Source organism: Coregonus lavaretus, assembly GCF_964263955.1.
Source record: "Coregonus lavaretus genome assembly, chromosome: 25".
NCBI lineage: Eukaryota > Metazoa > Chordata > Actinopteri > Salmoniformes > Salmonidae > Coregonus > Coregonus lavaretus.
This window is the reverse complement of record NC_140012.1, coordinates 26387643-26410410: the sequence shown is the minus strand read 5'-3', so window position 1 is coordinate 26410410 and position 22768 is coordinate 26387643. Positions and strand designations below refer to the sequence as shown.

The following is a 22768-nucleotide window of genomic DNA, read 5'->3' as shown; positions in this document are numbered from 1 at the left end:
CCATGGTGCTTGCCACGGAGCTGTGAGGGGAACGGCACCTCCGTACCTTCAGGCTCTGATCAGTCCCTACACCCAAACGAGGGCACTGTGTTCATCCACCTCTGGCCTGCTGGCTCCCCTACCTCTGCGGAAGCATAGTTCCCGCTCAGCCCAGTCAAAACTGTTCGCTGCTCTGGCACCCCAATGGTGGAACAAGCTCCCTCACGACGCCAGGACAGCGGAGTCACTCACCACCTTCCGGAGACATTTGAAACCCCACCTCTTTAAGGAATACCTGGGATAGGATAAAGTAATCCTTCTACCCCCCCCCCCCCCCCCCCCCCCCTTACTCCAACCCACCCCCCCCAAAAAAATAAAAAATAAATTAAAAAAATTAAAAAATTAAAAATTAAAAAAAACGGTAAAGTGGTTATCCCACTGGCTATAAGGTGAATGCACCTATTTGTAAGTCGCTCTGGATAAGAGCGTCTGCTAAATGACGTAAATGTAATGTAAATGTTGATGTCCTTGATGATCTTTTTGGCCTTCCTGTGACATCGGGTGCTGTATGTGTCTTGGAGGGCAGGTAGTTTGCCCCCGGTAATGCGTTCGGCAGACCGCACCACCCTCTGGAGAGCCCTGCGGTTGCGGGCGGTGAAGTTGCCGTACCAGGCGGTGATACAGCCCGATAGGATGCTCTCAATTGTGCATCTGTAAAAGTTTGTGAGGGTTTTGGTGCTAAGCCACATTTATTCAGCCTCCTGAGGTTGAAGAGGCTCTGTTGCGCCTTCTTCACCACACTGTCTGCGTGGGTGGACCATTTCAGTTTGTCGGTGATGTGTACGCCAAGGAACTTGAAGCTTTCCACCTCCTCCACTGCGGTCCCGTCGATGTGGATAGTGGGGTGTACCCTCTGCTGTTTCCTGAAGTCCACGATCATCTCCTTTGTTTTGTTGATGTTGAGTGAGAGGTTATTTTCCTGGCATCACACTCCCAGAGCCCTCACCTCCTCCCTGTAGGTGGTCTTGTCATTGTTGGTAATCAAGCCTACTACTGTTGTGTCGTCTGCAAACTTGATGATTGAGTTGGAGTCGTGCAGGAGGGGGCTGAGCACGCACCCTTGTGGGGCCCCAGTGTTGAGGAACAGCGAAGTGGAGATGTTGTTTCCTACCTTCACCACTTGGGGGTGGCCCATCAGGTAGTCCAGGACCCAGTTGCACAGGGCGGGGTTCAGACCCAGGTCCTCAAGCTTAATGATGAGCTTGGAGGGTACTATGGTGTTGAATGCTGAGCTATAGTCAATGAACAGCATTCTTACATAGGTATTCCTCTTGTCCAGATGGGATAGGGCAGTGTGCAGTGTGCAGTGGAATCACATTTGGATTCATGTAGTAACCAAAAAAGTGTTAAACAAATCAAAATATATTCTATATATGAGATTCTTCAAATAGCCACCCTTTGCTTTGATGACAGCTTTGCACACTCTTGGCATTCTCTCAACCAGCTTCACAAGGTAGTCACCTGGAATGCATTTCAATTAACAGGTGTGCCTTCTTAAAAGTTAATTTGTGGAATGTATTTCCTTCTTAATGCATTTGAGCCAATCAGTTCTTTTGTGACAAGGTTTCTGTTTCTTCAAGTTCAGTTTCAAAAACCATCAAGCGCTATGATGAAACTGGCTCTCATGAGGACCGCCACAGGAATGGAAGACCCAGAGTTACCTCTGCTGTAGAGGATAAGTTCATTAGAGTTACCAGCCTCAGAAATTGCAGACCAAATAAATGCTTCATAGAGTTCAAGTAACAGACACATCTCAACATCAACTGTTCAGAAGGGACTGTGTGAATCAGGCCTTCATGGTCGAAATGCTGCAAAGAAACCACTACTAAAGGACACAAATAATAAGAAGAGACCTGCTTGGGACAAGAAACACGAGCAATAGACATTAGACTGGTGGAAATGTGTCCTTTGGTCTGATGAGTCCAAATTTGAGATTTTTGGTTCAAACCGCTGTGGCTTTGTGAGACGCGGTGTGGGTGAACAGATGATCTCCGCATGTGTAGTTCCCACCATAAAGCATGGAAGAGGAGGTGTTACGGTGTGGGGGTGCTTTGCTGGTGACACTGTCTGTGATTTATTTAGAATTCAAGGCACACTTAACCAGCATGGCTACTACAGCATTCTGCAGCGATACGCCATCCCATCTGGTTTGGGCATAGTGGGACTATCATTTGTTTTTCAACAGGACAATGACCCAACACACCTCCAGGCTGTGTAAGGGCTATTTTACCAAGGAGAGTGCTGCATTAGATGACCTGGCCTCCACAATCCCCCAACCTCAACCCAATTGAGATGGTTTGGGATGAGTCAGACGGCAGAGTGAAGGAAAAGCAGCCAACAAGAGCTCAGCATATGTGGGAACTCCTTCAAAACTGTTGGAAAAGCATTCCAGGCGAAGCTGGTTGTGAGAATGCCAAGAGTGTGCAAAGCTGTCATCAAGGCAAAGGGTGGCTATTTGAAGAATCTCAAATATAAAATATATTTTGATTTGTTTAACACTTTTTTGGTTACTACATGATTCCATATGTGTTATTTCATAGTTTTGATGTCTTCACTATTATTCTACAATGTAGAACATAGTACAAAAAATAAAGAATGAGTAGGTGTGTCCAAACTTTTGACTGGTACTGTATGTATATATTCTTAATTCCATTCCTTACTTAGATTTGTGTGCATTGGGTATATGTTGTGAAATTGTTAGATATTACTTGTTAGATATTACTGCGCTGTCGGAGCTCGAAGCACAAGCATTCACTACACCCGCAATAACATCTGCTAAACACGTGCATGTGACCAATCAAATTTAATTTGATTTGATTTGGAAAGCTTTATGGATCGGTAGGCTACAGACTGAGAGACTTCTTTCCTTACCCTTCAAATCATTAACTTCTAGAGGATTACTTGTCTTGACACCCCTGTGCCCATGCAGATGAATAGTCTCATCTCCTTGGTCCTCCACTGAGGAAGTATTGACTTTCTCTCCATGTGGTCAAACTACTGTGACAGATTTCATATTGATCTATGGACCTGAGCATTCCACACCTGTCTGAGAATAAGCAGCTTTGTTTGACTTGAAATTGGAGTTGTCCTAAAATACAGAGGGAGAGAGAGAGACAGACTCTTATTTAAGCCCAGATGAGGAAAGAGAGAGGTCTCAGATTGGGTTTAGGCTGTTGTGAGGAACTGAGGTCAGTTTGTGTTTCAGCATCCTTCACTCTGACACACAAACAGAGGAACTTGGGCCACAAGGTCACGAGGAGCCCATCTAAGGCAGATTCCAGAGGGGAAATGTAAATGTATGACTGAGGTTGTTTTTAGACCTTGGTTCAGAGTGGAATTTCACTTTGTTTAGCAGCACATAATCAATTTAGCTCTCGTTTGAAGGACAGACAGAAAGATTAGGTGTATAGGAATGGATGACCTTAAAGACAGCAGTGATCTATGCGAGGTCTATGAGAGAGAAACCCCCAGCAGCAGCTCTTGGTAAGTTTTTTATGTTTTAAGAATAATACGAAGAAGGAGAATGCACTTTATACTGCATTGTAATTGGTTCTTTGTTAGGCTATCTATTTTTAATTTAGGTCAGTGTTGAAGTTATAAATGCTGTCTATGCTTTCTTGTCTATATACATATCTTATATGTTTAGCATTGTGTTTAGATACCTGTCATCTCTTCTATTCTAGTTTAGTTTTGTCTGCGTGAATCCTGTGATTTCATTCTACAGAAAATCAAGATATCAAAATGTTTTTGAAAAGAGATGAAATCTCTCAAACCTAGCTCTCTGAGTAGAGCAAATTAACATCTTAGTTCTAATTCCAAACACTTTTGGAGTAGAAACAATTTCATTGTCTCATTGACTGCATATCCCTGCTGGTGGGTTGATTGCGAGAACTGACCCTGATCTAAAAGGAGCACTCATGCGTGCCTCGATGAACCAGGAAGAGAGAGGAGAATGTGGAGACGTGACTGATTGACCCGTGGTTTCCCATGGCAACGGGACCAACAAGCCTTGTCCTCATCAAGGTTGGCGACACACGAGACGGGGGTTTAGGGGCGCACCTATGCCTAGCAGTCTCCCTCACACCCTCAAGTCTCTCTTCAAGTACCCCTGAAATACATACAATACAAGGAAACTTGAGCGTTTCAACCTCAATACAACAACACTTTTTAGAGCATTTCACACAGTAATTTCAAGGAGGCCTACCACATCAAATTGGCTAGTTATCTGGATCCAGTTACCGTAGTCTTTGAAATTGGTCACAATGTGTGCAGTCTTACTGCTGCCACAGGGGAGTGCTACATGTTCATATTCTGTAAGCCAATCATATCACGCAGTAGTACTGTCAATAATGGCCACTACAGTATTTATGGAATTTATATCTATCCAATATACACCTTCTTCCTATCTATAATTGACTGTTTCATAAGTATCTAAAGTGTCTACTGCAATGGGACAGGAAACATGTCCCATTTACAGTGATGTAGGCCAGAATGTCTGTCCTCAGGAGGAACTCAGACTTGAACACTTGCTGTTGCTGAGGGATGCATTTACCCATCGCACACCCTCGGACAGGGGTCCCGGTGGAGTTGGAGAGGTGCATGGAGAGAGGGAGGAGGAGAAGGAGGGATGAGTCTGGAAGAGCTCCAGAATGCTCTGAGTTCTGTGATTGGTCCAGACAGCCAGAGTGGATGGATGGAAAGGGTCTTTAATGAGGTACGTGAACTATAACCCTTTGTTATGTATATTTTAACTGTTTGCTGTTTGTTTATTTACCCAATTACATGAAGTAAGTCTATTGAGAACTAATTCTCGTTTACACCAATATCCTGCTGTTCTTATAGATTGACGTGTCATGTGATGGCTATGTGGAGTGGAAGGAGCTGTGTAGCTACCTGCTACAGAAGTGCAGAGAGAGAGACAACACCTAGAGGCGCTCTACTAGACACTGGCCACTCATCTGGCCATCCCCCTACATCAGTGTCAGTAAGGAGGGGCTGCTCACTCTGTGGAACCACCGACTACATGTCCTCTAGACTATGAAGGTGAGTGGGATAATGTGTGAATGAGTTAGCAGACACACACACACACACACACTTATGTATGTCCCCAGCTTGCTGGAGACCCTGCAGAGGAAGGGGTTAACAGAAGGAGGTTCAGGGGCTGGACCACTGATTCTGTCTACATGCTCAGTGTCCACAACTTCGCCGTAGCAACCAGCAGCAAGGACCTCCACTTTGTTGACGTGTCCACGGCCAGCTGCTTTGAGGACGTCCACTTGTTTGGTGTCTAGCCGACTTTTAACTGTTAACGTTTAAAAGACTCAAAGTGGAAGTTTTGCTTTTGATTTGATAAATTGAAGTTCCATTTTTGTTTGAGTGCCTTGTTTTTTCCCCTCTCTATAAAGTTCAGTAATGTCCCAACCTCTCTCTGCTACTGGTATGACACAAAGGTACAGCCAAAATTCCTAATTCTCTTTGTGCTAAAATAAATGTTTGACCACTCTGGCGACTATTCCTCCCAGTCACCAGGGCTCCGCTGTTTGCTGCAATAGGGAGATGAGAGGGAGGGGTCCATCTGCTGTGGTTCCTCCAACATCACACTGGGCTGTTTGAGAGCTCCTTCAGTGAGGACAATGGCCTGAAGAGAATATACATGCAGGTAGGCCTCATTATCTCCATTTACTTTGTGCTGGGCTAGAACAAAACCCTGCACACCATTGTAATGACCGAATAATTGCTTGCTGCATTACAAACACTTCCAAGGGAGTTATTTGTGTTGGCACTGTGGTTAGCATGCCATCCTTGGGACCAAATGGGTAGGGTGTTTTTCAGACTTCTTCCCTAAGGGAGCTACACCCCATAGTTCTCCAGGACCAGGGTTTGTAACCGGATACAAATTGGTTTACTGGCATTATGGGTGAGAACATGTCTCCTAACAGGATATTGGTGACTCCTACTAACAAATCCCCGCAGTCCAACAGGAACCAATCAACAGGATCACGTACGAGCCCCACACTGACCTCATTATGACATCATCTGGAAGCGATGCCTCCTCAGTGGTCATCATGCATGTCTCACTCAGGAGAAAACCCTAAGTGTGGAAAATCAATAAGGTCATCATTTTACATAGTGTCTACATTATTATGCGTATTATTGTGTTGTTACTTTGGAGTAACACTGTCTCCCGAGTGGCGCAGTGGTCTAAGGCACTGCATCCCAGTGCTAGCTGTGCCACTAGAGATCCTGGTTCGAATCCAGATTCTGTCGTAGCCCCATGAGGCGGCACGCAATTGGCCCGTCGTCATCCAGGGTAGGGGAGGGAATGGCCGGCAGGGATGTAGCGCAGTTGGTAGAGCATGGTGTTTGCAATGCCAGGGTTGTGGGTTCGATTCCCACGGGGGGGCAGTATGAATTTTGTATTTTATTTTATTAAAATAATTTATGCACTCACTAACTGTAAGTCGCTCTGGATAAGAGCGTCTGCTAAATGACTAAAATGTAAAATGTATAAAGTGCCACCATTTCTATTGGATGAAACAAAAAGCAGTGGGTAGCTGTTATTGTACCACACAGCCTTATTCTTGATCAGATTTGGACAGCACTCAAGGTTGAGTTTTAATAGACAGTGAAGGTCTGAGTGACCTTGACCCAGGTCAAGTTGAAATATCAACTCTGACATAATCAGATTCTCTCATGGTAGCTATCTACACAGTCATGGAGAGTAATGAATAACATCAGAGGTCAACCTTCACACCGCAGAATGATGAAACACAACTGGTCTGAATTATTTTGAGTCATAACTGTGTTTTATCTGGAAATTAAATGTTGCTCACTGTCGCTGACTCCCACCCTATTACCAATGTAAAAACACACACGCACACAGACAGACAGACACACACACACACACACACACACACACACACACACACACACACACACACACACTCACACACAGAGGATATATTTACCTTTTACTGCGGAGAAAACATGTAAAGAAGTGATTAAAGTAGGAGGGGATGTTTTCTATTAGTCGTTATGGCTTCTGAGAGGGCACATTTTGTGTTGCAATAAACTGTCTAGCTTTGGTCAGTTGAACAATGAAGCTGTCCTCAACAGTTCCCTATTATAAACTAATAGGAAAGACAGGAAGTGTTTTTAGAATATTTAGTCATGCTACATTTTATTAAGTGACCCATAAATCCTAACCTCCCTTTCTCTGTCTGTATGTCTGTCTGTCTGTCTGTCTGTCTGTCTGTCTGTCTGTCTGTCTGTCTGTCTGTCTGTCTGTCTGTCTGTCTGTCTGTCTGTCTGTCTGTCTGTCTGTCTGTCTGTCTGTCTGTCTGTCTGTCTGTCTGTCTGTCTGTCTGTCTGTCTGTCTGTCTGTCTGTCTCTCTCTTCCGCTGTTCTCGCTCTCCTTCGCCCACCCTCTCTCTCCCTCTCCTCCCCCACCCTCTTTCCCACTCTCGCTCTTCACCCCCTCTCTCCCTCCTCTGCAGGGTGTGACCTGCTTTGACTTCAGCAGGTCTCTTAACCTTTTGGTGATGTGTGGTCTGGACCCTACGGTCAGACTGTGGAACCGCGTCATTGTAGTTCATTATCAAGTTTTCTGCGCTAAACTATGTAGAACGTTGGCCTGTTGGAAACTACAACTCCCTACTACATCGCACAGTTCGGGAATGATCAGATTTATCGCTAGAGAAACTGCAGCGCAATGTAAGCATTTAGCTCAGAAAAAAATTGAACGAAATGGATTCAAATAATTGAACCGACGTAGGAAAATAACTGACATTTCGGTTAATGACTCAGCACTACTAGAGACAAAACATTGGCCATATCTTCAGGGGTAAACTGTAAGCCCTCATCTAAGACAGGTAGAGAGAGACAAACCTATCCCTAGACTGAAGACCACCACAACTACACCACAAGGTATTCTGTCCTGGCTGTGGTCCAGGTGCTTTTTCCTTTCCACTTTTTGATTTCTTTCAGAAGGTGTTTGTTCATCCCCATCTGGTTGTGTCCCTGTGTAAGAGCTGAGTGTGTGGGACATCTCCTCCCATTGCTGTCTGAGGACCGTCCACCTGCAGTTTCCATGTCTGCAGCCAGGGCGCGCCCCTGAGCACGGCAACTTCCCATTCCTGTTGGTGGCCCTGCCTTACCTGTCCCAGACTCTGCCCCACATCCTGGTGTGTTGTAGAGACTACCTGGCCAGGCTGAGGCTGGAGGAAGGGGGGAGCAACAGGGAGGAGGAGAGGGGAGACAATGCCATGGTGCCCCTCTCTCCTGTGACCTCTACAACCCCACACTGAAACAGGAGTGTATGGAATCTTATACACATATACATTGTCATATCTAAACATACACGAGAGTGTGCATACTGTATGTGTGTGCTTACGTCCGTGTGTGTGTGTGTGTGTGTGTGTGTGTGTGCGTGCGTGCGTGCCTGTTTACATCCGTGTGTGTGTATTGTGCATGTTTATATGTGTGTGTAGGTCATCACCGGATGTGATGACTCGTCTGTATCAGTGTGGGACGTAGAAACAGGGACTCTGCATCTGAAGATCACCAGTGCTCACGGAGAGGAAGAGATTACCTGCATGGCGATAGACTCCTCCCACACAACACTCATCGCTGGAGCATGCAACGGAACCAGGACTTCTCAAGGACCCTGTTTGCATTTGATCAATTCATCTTTCTCCCATATTTCTTTGTTATCACTGAACTGACATGACTGGATTGGTAAAAGCTACTGTAGCCTATGCAGTGGAGCCTGTGCTTTCACCTATCCAATCATGTTACTGACGTCTGATAACTATTTTAAGAAAAGGAGAAAAGCAGGATACATTCCCCAAGTATCTGTTAAGACCTTCTCCATTATGATTCAGTTAAAACAACTTTAGATGGACACAGATCGTAGTTTACTGTGATGTGATGTATCTCTCTGTCAAAAGGTGTGGAACCTACTGAACGGCCTCAACCTACACAAGCTAGAGCATGTCACCTTCTCAGAGGTCACAGGGGTCATCTGTCTCCATGACAATCAGCTCCTGGCTGTGGGGTGGAGCCAGCAGGTTACTCAGGATGACATCACAGGGGCTAAGGTACACTCACACACATATTTTCTTTTTCAATGAAAAGTGCATGTGTTCCAGCCAGTATAAACACCTATACTGCACTCTCTGGTGAAAGTGTCCACCACACCTCAACCCCAGTGTTATCTTACACTACCGCCAGACCATGTCTGCTCCATGTGGTTACACTCAGAGCTACCAGACACATACCTTCCTTACAAGAGAGCTTTCATGAATTAATATATATTTATATATATATATAGCATATTGGTTCTGAGGTTTCGTATTGTAAGACGTCAGCGTAACCTGGTGTGGTTTTGAGAGCACATCCTTTTTATGCTATAACAACTTGGCTAAGAGGTGGTGTATGTAAACTATACCAGTGAATGACTCAAAGTATGACCTCTGGGTCTTGTTATACTCACAGTATCACTCACAGGAGGTTGGTGGCTCCTTAATTGGGGAGAATGGGCTCGTAGTAATGACAGGAGCGGAATCAGTGGAATGATATCAACTACATCAAACACATGGTTTCCAGGTGTTTGATGCCATTCCATTTGCTCCGTTCCGGCCATTATTATGAGTCGTTCTCACTAGCCTCCACTGGTATCACTAACTACAATTTGGAACTAGAATTTTGCACAGATGGGTAGATATAAAGTCATACATATACAGAGGCAAACTTGGTTTGTTTTCACATTTTAATGGATGCTATGTTGGCACCAAGGTTCAAATTAGTATGTTATTTTGGTGAACATATAGTTCCAATATGGCGTCCTGTGTGTGTTGGTGTAGGATGTGTATGTGAGGGCGGACATGTCATTATATGGCCTTCTGTGTGTGGTGTGTCATATAGCATGTGTATATGAGGGCAGACATGTTGTGGGAGTCGGGTCAGCAACACAGAGCTGACATCCTGGCGGTTGACCACTGCCCTGCCCTGGGGGTCGTTGCTACGGGTAGCCACGATGGAGAGGTCATCATCTGGACACAGGACACACAGAGACCTCTGGTTCGCCTGCAGAGGGACACACACTCACTGTGAGTCTACTGTGTGTGTGTGTGTGTGTGTGTGTGTGTGTGTGTGTGTGTGTGTGTGTGTGAAACAATGTACCATGTTTTCCTTTGTATCTCAATGCTTTATCGCAAATTGAAATAAAGTATTCATAATGTATTTGCTGTCTGTGTATGTGATTTGTGTGTGTATGTGTCGAGGACAGTGCTCCTCATAGGCAGTAACCTGGTCACACACACTCACGGTAACCTGGTTGCACACACGGTAACCAGGACACACACACAGTGAGAGAGGGAAGGAGGGAGAGGAGGTGGCAGAGGACAGGGATGTGGGGGGAAAAGGAGTAGCTAAGGAAGGAAGGAAGGAAGGAAGGAGAGAGAGAGAGAGAGAGAGAGAGAGAGAGAGAGAGAGAGAGAGAGAGAGAGAGAGAGAGATGGGTTTAGTGGTGGGCTGTAGTAAATCTGAGAGTGATTATGATGACAGTTGTGTTAGTGCGGTGTCATCCAAGTGGAGGTGAGGAGGAATGGGGAGTTAAGACAAATTATATTATACAAGATATCAATCAACCTATTTATTAGAGCTGGGAATTTCCAGGGACCTCACGATACAATATTATCACGATACTTAGGTGCCGATACAATATGTATTGCGATTCTCAGGATTCTATATGTATTGCGATTCGATACTGCGATTGTATTGCTATTCGATGTTCCAAACATATTGCTCACCAAGTCTGCTGCAGGGACGAGAGAGCCATGAGAAAGCGAGTTTTGATCAGTCATGGAAATAAAAGTGCTAAAAACATGTTTGCTTGCCATTTAAAAAGAAGATGGAGAACAAGCTATAGAAGGAAAAATACTTGAGTTTTGGCGCAGGTACAGCCGACTAGCACAAAATTAATATTGCGATATTGTCAAAAACAATATCCCGATATGTGAAAATAATATCCCCCCCATCCAATCGCTACTGTAGTGGGAATTTCCAGGTGAACAAAAGGAGAGCAGTCATTGATCTAATCAATCAAAATAATTTTGGTTTAATTACAAGTTGCGACAGGGAGACAACCTCCAGCATAGAAGCATAGAAAAAGTCTAACTTGCCTTCTCTAAGCAGGCCCCTTATATTGTAATCTCACAGCACCAATGTTCTGTAAACACCTGCCTAGAGGCTTGCAGGAAGTCACAACATCAGCTGCTACAGAATCACACGGTGTGACAGAATACAATAACATAAAGTGTCCTCGTCCTTGTACATCCAGTCCAGTCTGGCGTCAATCACTATCAACAGATATGAGAATCCATAACATTCGTTATCATGTCTAGTGACCATCAACCAGTTCACAAATGAGTGCACTCATTTGAGTGCATCCCAAATAGAACACTGTATTACAGAAAGGGGACAAAAATAAGTATGCTAAGCATTGTGTTAATTACGCTAAACTGAATAACAACTTTATTCACCTTAAATTTCACAACTACAACTAGTATTTATGTCCTCTGTCCTTGTGTGGGTGTGGGAATACTGTATGTACTGTACAGTATGTCTGTCTCTGGTCAGGAGTATACAATATTATCCAGATCATCATCTCTGTTTTTAGTAGAGTACTGTATATGTTTAGGATAAATCTCTTTATTCATCTCTGTTTCATGTGTTTTACGCTGTACTCTATCTTCACGTGTGTCTACCTGTCTTTTATGTTTCACCTCCCCAGCCCTCCTCCAGCCGCCCTCCTCTCATGCAGTCCTGGAGGGCCCACAAGTGTGGAGGTGCTGGTGTACGTAGAGAGACTCTTCTTCCTCTCTGGCTCTGTGGATGGGACCGCCAGACTGTGGACGTGGGAGGGAGGGGAGGGAGGGCATGTAGGTTCCTTTGGACAGTAACCACAGTGGAGCCTCAATGACGCAGCCACTTACCAAGCCTACAGATTGACCTTTAGGTGCTGTACTGTACTTTTTCTGTCAGTATTCCAGAAATGGTCCATTTGGATCAACATCACTCACAAAGTTCTAAACATCTACTGTTTTATGGGTCTCCATTTTTCGTAACTTATTTTTGTAACTTCTAGGCCTACCGCAGTCTTTCTCAATCTGCTCTTTTGCAGAGGTTTGTAGTCTTTTATATATAACCCTAAAATGGCTGCCATCATCTATCATAAAATACCAGAGAACAAAGCCGCTGGTGTGCCGCTGTTGGCTGGGGAGTATTTCTGTAAGACCGTGGTGTATTTGAAGGCACTGGGAAAAACACACAAAATGAGAGATTTGCATCAAATGAATAAGGATGTTGGAATGTTGGAGAGGCTTTTTTGGAGGCATAGAAAACAGGGCTAGGCTGAACTGTAAAGACTCACTGTATACATGGTGTGTGTGTGAGTGTGTGTGAGTGCGTGCGTGCATGCGTGGGTGGGTGGGTGAATTCGGATGAGAAAGACATCCTGATGAATTCGCTAACTGTTTCAATAACCACAATGGTTGACTTAGGTTGATAGTTTACTGTAAGCACAGCTGAGTTAAACCAGATGGAGTTTGGTTCGGTTTGGACAGTTTTCAGGAGATGTGGACTGTATGTGTGTGTGTGTGTGTGCATGTGTGTGTATGTGTGTGTCTTTTTGAGTCTGTGTGTGTGGACAGAGAGAGTCACCCGTAGCGACCGTTTGTTGTTGTGGGGATGTGGTGAACAGAACATCATCAATCCTCCCATGATGTTGAAACCCAAGGAAAAGACACACGCACGCACGCACACACACACACACACACACACACACACACATACACACACACACACACACACACACACACACACACACAGACTCATCAATATGTTATGTGAGGGCATAATGACTATCAGCTCTGAGAACAGACCTGATGTGAGTGACAGTGTGTGTGGTACTGGTTTTAGTGGTTATGAGGTCACTGTGGTACAACCCCAGTAAAGGCTGTGTAGGATAAAAAAACATGTCATTAGATGTTTGCTGGCCAATTAAGTTCCCTGGAAACATAGGTTTTCAAAAAATAGATCATTTTCCAAATGTTTTTCATAAAGTCTCTCTTGAAAGTCATTTATATTAATGATAACTAAAGGTTATATGTAAGTTTCATCAAACTTTTCAACAGCTATGTTTTCTATACAGAGACCAACTGAATTACATGACAGAGGAGGAGGAAGAGAAACTGAAGAAGAAGAAACTGTACTGTGAAACAAAGATAAATTATATAAAGAATGATAGTAAAGAGCTTTGGAGCACCTTAAATGCAATTTTGGGCAAAAAAGCAAACTCGACTCCATCATTCATTGAATCAGATGTGTCATTCGTCACAAAACCCACTGATATTGCCAACTACTTTAATGATTTTTTCATTGCCAAGATTAGCAAACTTACGCATGACATGCTAACAAGAAATTCTGAAACTACACCTCCATGCATAATTGACCAAATTATGAAGTGTGTGGAAGAGGTGAAAAAATAATTGTTGTCTATCAACAATAACAAGCCACCTGGGTCTGACAACTTGGATGGAAAATTACTGAGGATGATAGAGGACGATATTGCCACTCCTATTTGACATCTCTTCAATCTAAGCCTACAGCAAAGTGTGTGCCCTCAGGCCTGGAGGGAAGCAAAAGTAATTCCGCTATACCAAGAATAGCAAAGCACCCTTTACTGGCTAAAACAGCCGACCAATTAGCCTGCTACCAACCCTTAGTAAACTTTTGGAAAAATTGGTGTTTGACCAGAAACAATGCTATTTCACAGTAAACAAATTTACAACAGATTTTCAGCACGCTTAAAGGGAAGGGCATGTTCATACGGCACTTACACAAATGACTGATGATTGGCTGAAAGAAATTGATAATAAAAAGACTGTGGGTGCTGTTTTGTTAGACTTCAGTGCAGCTTTTGACATTATCGATCATAATCTGCTGCTTGAACAATGTATGTGTTATGGCTTTACATCCCCTGCTGAATTGGGGATCAAGAGTTACCTGTTTAACAGAACACAGAGGGTGTTCTTTAATAGAAGCCTCTCCAACATAATCCAGGTGGAGTCAGGCATTCCCCAGGGCAGCTGTCTAGGCCCCTTACCTTTTTCAAACTTTACTACTGACCTGCCACTGGCTCTGAGTAAAGCCAGTGTGTCTATGTATGCTGATGACTCAACAATATACACGTCAGCTACCACAGCAAGTGAAATCACTGCAACACTTAACAAAGAGCTTCAGTCAGTTTCAGAACGGGTGGCAAGAAATAAGTTAGTCCCCTGTAGCTCAGTTGGTAGAGCATGGCGCTTGCAACGCCAGGGTTGTGGGTTCGTTTCCCACGGGGGGCCAGTATGAAAATGTATGCACTCACTAACTGTAAGTCGCTCTGGATAAGAGCGTCTGCTAAATGACTCAATTGTAAATATTTCAAAAACTAAAAGCATTGTATTTGGGACAAATAATTCATTAAACCCTAAACCCCTACTAAATCTTGTAATGAATAATGGGAAATTTAGCATGTTGAGGAGACTAAACTGCTTGGCGTAACCCTTGATTGTAAACTGTCATGGTCAAAACATATTGATGCAACAGTAGATGCGGAGAGGTCTGTCCATCACAGGAGGTTGGTGGCACCTTAATTGGGGAGAACAGGCTCTTGGTAATGGCTGGAGCGGAATTAGTGGAATGGTATCAAACACAGAGTTTCCATTTGTTTGATGCCATTCCATTTGCTCCGTTCCAGACATTATATTATGAGCATGTCAATCTCTCCTGGCTCAAAGTAGAGGAGAGATTGACTTCATCACTACTTGTATTTGTGAGAGGTATTGACATGTTGAATGCACCGAGCTGTCTGTTTAAACTACTAGCACACAGCTCAGACACCCATGCATACCCCACAAGACATTCCACCAGAGGTCTCTTCACAGTCCCCAAACCCAGAACAGACTATGGGAGGTGCACAGTACTACATAGAGCCATGACTACATGGAACTCTATTCCACATCAAGTAACTCATGCAAGCAGTAAAATCACACAATGAAAACCTGCACACACAGTGGCCCTACAACAGGAGTCTAACATACAGTGGCAGTGTTGAGGAAGGAGAAAGGTTACTGTAAAGTCAGACAGGTCATAGCCAGACCCAATAATTCAATCACCCTCAGTTTAACTGAGTTATGAAGCATCGAATCTGTACATTCATGACATTCTAGAACAGTGGAATTGGAGCAGGAGTTTAGTACATTTGGCAAACGTTTCACTAGAATTGAAGTGCAGAACTGAGCAGGTGTGTGTGTGTGTATATGTGTGCGCATGTGTGTGTAGAACATTTCCTACACTTTCCTCTCCCAGTCTGCCTATTTCCTTGTCCCTGCCAAAATAAGCGATTAGCTGTGCTCTCCTTTCCAGACACACCAATACACACATACACATTCACACTCACTCACACACGGGCACACACACACATTAAGCAGTTTCCTCCCTGCTGGTCCTGTAGAGGAAGCCCCAACACCAGAGAACCAGACAGGGCCTGTCGGCACCCAGGAAAGCCCTGCTCTGATTCAGACTCAACACACCAAGATAAGGCTGACTCCAACACACTCCAACACACACTCCAATGCACACACATGCACACACACATCCACACACTCCAATACACACTCACACTGCAGTATTCTGCTTTCAGGTCATGTAAACTCAGAGACTGTTTTTTTTGCAATTTGCATTTTTTAAGGATAAAGCAATGGTTAAAAGCCTAGGTAAAAGACTTGCTGGCACGAAAATAGGCATGAATGATCAGTTCCCGAGGGAGATTGCAGAAAGACGCAAAGTTCTGTATCCAATCTTCAAGGAAAATAGATTAAAAGTGAAACGTGTTGCACTCGTTGTCGATAAACTGTATATTGACAACCAAATGTTCAGAGACACAAAGACTACTCCATGGCTATTCTAAAAGTTGTAATAGAGGAGTCGAATAATGGAACACCCAATACTAGCAATGATAGGGATTGTAATATTAAAGAACATTTATAGTAAGTATAGTATTTTATAAAAGGATAAGACGATATAACAAGAAAAGATAACAAGCAGAATAATACATCTTCAAATACAACTAATTAGAACTTGCGTGTGTGTTTGTCCCGCATCTGTTGTGGGGGGGTGGGGATGTTAGGGGGAGTATGGGATGGACCGCGGTAATTGTTTGCTAGGATAAAAATTGCTTGTCAATAAATTAAATGTAATACAATGGCAATCCGGGTTATATGTTAAAATCCTACGCATGAACTGCCAACATTATTACGCATATTCATTGATAATGATGGAAAAGAACATATGCAAGATATTTGAATAGATATATATTTTCAAATAGTTATATATATAGATGTGACAGCATTGGAAATGTTTTTGGCGGTTAATCTGCTTCTGTTTTGTGGGTGGCACTGTGTGCTGATTTTCGATGGATGGGTCCTGACCTCTCGGGGCCCTAGGGATCCGGAGGGACGTGTGGGTGGGATGCCGATCACTGGGATGACGGCTCAACTTGGGATGGGGAGGGGCTTTAGCGGGGGAATTAGTGGAGAACAATTGGAGGGTTACTTAGTAGCAATGCAAATATCACGGTACAGCTATATGGACACTCAATCATTACGGTATTTTTTATTGGTGAATTTACAAACATATATAATGATAAATAGACTTGAAACTTGTATCTCATTATGGTGTATGGTGAAATAAGTATAGCAAGTTATAATTGTAATGGCTTAGCTGATAATAACAAAAGAAGAACAATATTTACATGGCTCAAAGAGAAGGAATATAATATCTATTGTTTACAGGAAACTCATTCAACAATTCTAGATGAAGTTGCGTGGAAAAAGGAATGGGGGGGGGGGGGGGGGGGGGGGCAAATATACTTCTCCCATGGGCAAAGAAACTCAAAAGGGGTGATGATATTAATTAATAGTAATTTCGATCCGAATGTGCAAATTGTCCAAATAGATACGCATGGTAGATGGATTATTTTAAATATGTTATTGGACCATTAACAGATATGGCTCATTAAACTTTACGGACCAAATAATGATGATCCACACTTCTTTGACAATATATATAATAAATTATCAACCCTGCAAGCAATTCAAGACAATATTATGGTGGGGGATTATAATACTGTTTTAAATAGCTCAATGGACCGTAAAGGAAATCACACCACAAACAATCACCCACATGCTCTTAAGGAAATCGTGAATGTCATGGATACATTAGAACTAGTAGATATATGGAGGCTTAAATATCCTGATCTAGTGAGATATACATGGCGGAGACTCAATCAAGCTAGTCGTCTTGACTTCTTTCTTATCTCATTCTCGTTGGCACCAAAAGTGTTGATAGGGGACAGAATGCGGTCGGACCGTCATATAATTGGCATATACATTACTCTTACTGAATTTCCACGTGGGCGAGGATATTGGAAATTTAATCAAAGCCTATTGGATGATCATTTATTTTTAACTAGGACAAAGGAATTTATAACTGACTTTTTCCTACATAAAATAGGTACAGCAAATCCCCTTATTGTATTGTGCCTTTAGAGGCCATGCAATTCAGTACTCGAAAACAAAAGCAATTTAGGTCAAAAGAGTTTATACTAACAAAGGAAATAGAAAGTCTAACAGAACAGATAGATGGCAATAAAAATTGTAACATAGAGGCTCAGAATAAATTAGAGGAAAAACTAAAAGAAATGGAGAAACTTATTCAAGAAAGATCAAGTGTAATATATTATAAAAATAAAGGAAACTGGATGGAATATGGGGGAAAATGCACCAAATTCTTTTTTAATGTTTTTAATCTTCAACATAGGAATGCTACCAAAAATAATTTAATGAAACTGGTTACAATTGACAGAGTCATCCATGATTCACCAAATGATATTTTGAAGGAGGAAACAAAGTACTTTAAGCATATGTTTTCGTTTCAGTTGCCTCCATCTTCTCTAACTGAAGCTAATTGTAGAGATTTTTTTCTATTGATCATGTAAAATTAACAGCCATACAGATAGACTAATGTGAAGGTGAAATTACAGAGGAGGAACTTCTGGATGCAATTAAAGACTTTATGTCCGGGAAAACTCCAGGGTTGGATGGCATAGCAGTCGAGGTATACCAAACCTTTTTTGATATACTAAGAGGACTGTTATTAGCATGTTTTAACCACTCCTATGTAAATGGTAGATTATCTGACACTCAAGAAGAAGGTCTGATCTCATTATTACTGAAACAGGATACAAGTGGAAAATATAAAGATCCAGTCCATTTAAAAAATTGGAGGCCCCTTACACTTCAGTGTTGTGATGCAAAAATTCTAGCAAAATGTACAGCGCATAGAATTAAAAAGGTATTGTCGGATATTATTCATTCTAATCAGACAGGTTTTTTACATGGAAGATACATTGGAGATAATATAAGGCAAGTATTGGAAAAATAGAACACTATGGAAAATCTGGGAAACCAGGCCTGCTATTCATAGCAGACTTCGAAAAGGCATTTGATAAAGTACGACTGGGGTTTATATATAAATGCCTGGAGCATTTCAATTTTGGAGAATCTCTATAATGGCTATTTCTCAGAAAGTTTTAAACTGTCAAGAGGAGTGAAACAAGGTTGTCCACTATCGGCATATCTATTTATTGTGCCCAACGAGATGTTAGCTATTAAAATCAGATCCAACAATAATATCAGGGGATTAGAAATCCAGGGCTTAAAAACAAAGGTGTCATTGTACGCTGATGATTCATGTTTTCTTTTAAATCCGCAACTAGAATCCCTCCACAGCCTCATAGAGGATCTAGATACATTTTCTAACCTCTCTGGATTACAACCAAATTATGACAAATGTACTATATTACGTTTTGGATCACAAAACATTTTTTACATTACCATGTAGTTTACCAATAAAATGGTCTGATGGTGATGTGGATATACTCGGAATACATATCCTAAAGGAAATAAATGATCTCACTTCAATACATTTTAATAGAAAGTTAGCAAAAATGGAAAAGATCTTGCTATCATGGAAAGGTAAATACCTGTCAATTTGTGGAAAAATCACCCTGATTAACTCTTTAGTATTATCCCAGTTTACCTATTTGCTTATGGTCTTGCCTACGCCTAGCGAACAGTTTTTAAATTATATGAGAAAACAATATTCCATTTTATTTGGAATGGCAAGCCAGACAAAATTAAACGGGCCTATTTATATAATGAATATGAATTCGGAGGACAGAAATTATAAAATATTAAAGCATTAGACCTATCACTAAAAGCTTCAGTCATACAAAAGTTATACTTAAATCCGAACTGGTTCTCTAGCAAATTAGTAAGATTGTCTCACCCAATGTTCAAGAATGGCCTTTTTCCCTTTATTCAGATTACAACATCTCACTTTCAGTTATTTGAAAAGGAAATCATCTCCCAAATATCACTATTTCTAAAACAAGCCATAGAAAGTTGGTTGCAATTTCAATTTAATCCTCCAGCAACAACATAACAAATAATGCAACAAATGTTGTGGTTAAACTCAAATATACGAATTGACAAAAAAAACATTTTTTTCTCCAAAATGTTTAAAAAAGGTATAATCTTCGTAAATGATATCATCGGTAGAACTGGTGGAGTTATGTCGCACATGCAGCTAACAAAAACATGTGGAAATGTCTGCTCTACCCAAAATTACAACCAAATAATTGCAGCCTTACCGCAAAAATGGAAGAGGAAAGTGGAAGGGGGAGAAAGTAAGGAACTTGTCTGTCGGCCTTGCATTAAAGAACATAATTGGTTAAGGAAAACTGTGATAAATAAAAAAGTATACCAGTTTCATTTAAGGACTAATATAGATTGCAAAATAGTTGGGAAGAGATTTTTGATGTACCGATCCCATGGCATAGTGTTTATGAACTGATACGCAAAACGACACCGGATTCAAAACATATAATCTTTCAATTTAAATTATTATATAAAATTCTTGCTACCAATAGAATGTTATTTATATGGGGGATACAATCTTCCCAGCTCTGCAGATTTTGCTGCAAAGAGACAGAATCATTAGATCATTTGTTTTGGTACTGTCCATTTGTAGCTTGTTTTTGGACACAGGTCCAGGAATGGCTAAAGGATTGCAATATTTACCTGGAGCTAACCTTGCAGATAGCATTACTGGGTGATCTGAAAAGTCATAGTCAATCGATCAATAATATAATAATACTTTTAGCAAAAATGTTTATTTTCAATTCACAATCTGTAGAAACAATGAGAATAGAAAGGTTCAGAATTTTTGTAAAACATCACAGTACAGTTGAAAAATATATGGCAAATAGAAATCCTATATGGATGGTGTTAAGAGATAGATGGGAGGTGTTGAATGGAGTTGAAGGATGGGACTAATAACAACTAACAACAAATAATAACAAGATAACTAATAATGTAAGCATACTGTGTCCATAATAAATAATAAGTATATAGGTTGTAGGTTGGGAGCTTTTGTGAAAGAGCACAGTTAGAAAGATATGCATATAGAAGCCAACCGGATGGACATCATGAAAATGATCAGAGAGGTTGAGAGTAGAAGAAGTTCAGGAGAAAAAACTAACAAAATATAATTATTGTAAAATTGACTGTGTCCATAAAATGTAGATAGTAAGTATAAGCTAGAAGTAGAGGTCTAAGCATTGTTGTTCACTAGTTTACTCCAAGTAGGGAAAGGGTGGTGTGGTTGGAAAGTAATAAAGGGGAATATATTTTTTTAAAGGATATGTATGTGTATGTATGTATGTATGTATGTATGTATGTATGTATGTTTGTGTGTATGTATGTATGTGTGTATGTATGTGTGTATATGTATACAGTGGGGAAAAAAAGTATTTAGTCAGCCACCAATTGTGCAAGTTCTCCCACTTAAAAAGATGAGAGAGGCCTGTAATTTTCATCATAGGTACACGTCAACTATGACAGACAAATTGAGAAAAAAATATCCAGAAAATCCCATTGTAGGATTTTTAATGAATTTATTTGCAAATTATGGTGGAAAATAAGTATTTGGTCACCTACAAACAAGCAAGATTTCTGGCTCTCACAGACCTGTAACTTCTTCTTTAAGAGGCTCCTCTGTCCTCCACTCGTTACCTGTATTAATGGCACCTGTTTGAACTTGTTATCAGTATAAAAGACACCTGTCCACACCCTAAAATGTCACACTCCAAACTTCACAATGGCCAAGACCAAAGAGCTGTCAAAGGACACCAGAAACAAAATTGTAGACCTGCACCAGGCTGGGAAGACTGAATCTGCAATAGGTAAGCAGCTTGGTTTGAAGAAATCAACTGTGGGAGCAATTATTAGGAAATGGAAGACATACAAGACCACTGATAATCTCCCTCGATCTGGGGCTCCACGCAAGATCTCACCCCGTGGGGTCAAAATGATCACAAGAACGGTGAGCAAAAATCCCAGAACCACACGGGGGGACCTAGTGAATGACCTGCTGAGAGCTGGGACCAAAGTAACAAAGCCAACCATCAGTAACACACTACGCCGCCAGGGACTCAAATCCTGCAGTGCGAGACGTGTCCCCCTGCTTAAGCCAGTACATGTCCAGGCCCGTCTGAAGTGCATTTGGATGATCCAGAAGAGGATTAGGAGAATGTCATATGGTCAGATGAAACCAAAATATAACTTTCTGGTAAAAACTCAACTCGTCATGTTTGGAGGACAAAGAATGCTGAGTTGCATCCAAAGAACACCATACCTACTGTGAAGCATGGGGTTGGAAACATCATGCTTTGGGGCTGTTTTTCTGCAAAGGGACCAGGACGACTGATCCGTGTAAAGGAAAGAATGAATGGGGCCATGTATCGTGAGATTTTGAGTGAAACCCTCCTTCCATCAGCAAGGGCATTGAAGATGAAACGTGGCTGGGTCTTTCAGCATGACAATGATCCCAAACACACCGCCCGGGCAACGAAGGAGTGGCTTCGTAAGAAGCATTTCAAGGTCCTGGAGTGGCCTAGCCAGTCTCCAGATCTCAACCCCATAGAAAATCTTTAGAGGGAGTTGAAAGTCTGTGTTGCCCAGCGACAGCCCCAAAACATCACTGCTCTAGAGGAGATCTGCATGGAGGAATGGGCCAAAATACCAGCAACAGTGTGTGAAAACCTTGTGAAGACATACAGAAAATGTTTGACCTGTGTCATTGCCAACAAAGGGTATATAACAAAGTATTGAGAAACTTTTATTATTGACCAAATACTTATTTTCCACCATAATTTGCAAATAAATTCATAAAAAATCCTACAATGTGATTTTCCGGATTTTCTTTTCTCATCTTGTCTGTCATAGTTGACATGTACCTATGATGAAAATGACAGGCCTCTCTCATCTTTTTAAGTGGGAGAACTTGCACAATTGGTGGCTGACTAAATACTTTTTTTCCCCACTGTATATATATATATATATATATATATATATATATATATATATATATATATATATATATACAGTGGGGAGAAAAAGTATTTGATACACTGCCGATTTTGCAGGTTTTCCTACTTACAAAGCATGTTGAGGTCTGTCATTTTTTATCATAGGTACACTTCAACTGTGAGAGACGG

General features: G+C 41.8%; 1 protein-coding gene and 1 pseudogene across 2 annotated transcripts in view; both read left to right on the top strand.

The window, feature by feature from the left end:
- The window catches only part of LOC311100351 (putative nuclease HARBI1), a 1214110-nt gene that overhangs the window by 1030916 nt on the left and 160426 nt on the right, over nucleotides 1–22768 (top strand). The window lies entirely within an intron of this gene.
- Nucleotides 3452–22768, top strand: part of LOC311100503 (cilia- and flagella-associated protein 337-like) — a 32139-nt pseudogene continuing 12822 nt past the window's right edge. Inside the window, exons 1-13 of the transcript in view lie at nucleotides 3452–3522; nucleotides 4517–4753; nucleotides 4882–5082; nucleotides 5151–5324; nucleotides 5445–5489; nucleotides 5562–5698; nucleotides 5979–6152; nucleotides 7536–7625; nucleotides 8070–8350; nucleotides 8529–8693; nucleotides 8988–9137; nucleotides 9964–10148; nucleotides 11834–11981. The product of the transcript in view is annotated as a cilia- and flagella-associated protein 337-like (transcript). The remainder of the gene's footprint in view (nucleotides 3523–4516; nucleotides 4754–4881; nucleotides 5083–5150; nucleotides 5325–5444; nucleotides 5490–5561; nucleotides 5699–5978; nucleotides 6153–7535; nucleotides 7626–8069; nucleotides 8351–8528; nucleotides 8694–8987; nucleotides 9138–9963; nucleotides 10149–11833; nucleotides 11982–22768) is intronic.